The sequence below is a fragment of the Trachemys scripta genome, chromosome 2, assembly GCF_013100865.1.
Source record: "Trachemys scripta elegans isolate TJP31775 chromosome 2, CAS_Tse_1.0, whole genome shotgun sequence".
NCBI classification, from domain to species: Eukaryota; Metazoa; Chordata; order Testudines; family Emydidae; genus Trachemys; species Trachemys scripta.
In genome coordinates, this window is record NC_048299.1 from 6961976 (window position 1) to 6962676 (window position 701).

Below are 701 nucleotides of genomic sequence, written 5' to 3' on the forward strand. Positions count from 1 at the left end.
TGCTTTGTGAATGGCTGGGGTGGGCGGGGCCGCCTGGAGCGCACGCGCAACCTGGCTCGCGTTCAGCGGAGTCACTATGGCTCAGCAGCGCTGCCGGCTGCCTTGCGGAAACCCGCTTAGCGCTAGGACCTGGCGGACGAGGCAGTCGGGGAGACGTCATGGCCCGTCTCCCGTGGCGTCACCAACCTCCCATTTGATTGGCTGATAACGAGGGAGGCGGGGCCGGATTTCTCACGCGCCGGCATTGGGTCACGCAGCGCGGGGGCAGGGGGGCGCTCCGTTTCCCCGAGGCACGCTGGGAGTTGTAGTTCAGGGGTGGAGGCCGTAGGCAAGTTCCCCCTCCCGCGCGCGGTGGGCTGAACTCTGTCAGCCAATAAGAACAGGGGGCGGAGCGCGCGCCGGCAGTAGAAGCCGGCCGGTCGCGGGGTGAGTGACAGCGGGTGCGTAGCTCAGTCGGCGCTAGCGGGTGAGTGCGGGTCGCGGGCCCGAGGGGGAGGAGCGGGAGGCTTGGCGGGGGGCGGGGAAGCTTGGAGGGGTCGGGGGCTCCGCGGCCAGGGGGCTCCGCGTAGTGACCGAGAGTTGTAGGGGGCCTGGGGTGGCCGCGGCAGCCGAAGGTCGCGGGGTTGGCTGGGGGGGGGCCTGGCTGGCGGGGTTGAGGGAGCGGGGAGGGCATGGGGGTGGGGGGGGGGGAGCTGGGCTGA

At 71.6% G+C, this 701-nt stretch overlaps 1 protein-coding gene across 1 annotated transcript in view; it reads left to right on the plus strand.

Annotated features, from left to right (window-relative positions):
- The first annotated feature begins 337 nt into the window (after nucleotides 1-337).
- The window catches only part of HIGD1A (HIG1 hypoxia inducible domain family member 1A), an 8083-nt gene continuing 7719 nt past the window's right edge, over nucleotides 338-701 (plus strand). The window contains exon 1 of the mRNA XM_034759821.1: nucleotides 338-466. The gene's annotated coding sequence lies outside the window, so the exon portion shown is untranslated. The remainder of the gene's footprint in view (nucleotides 467-701) is intronic.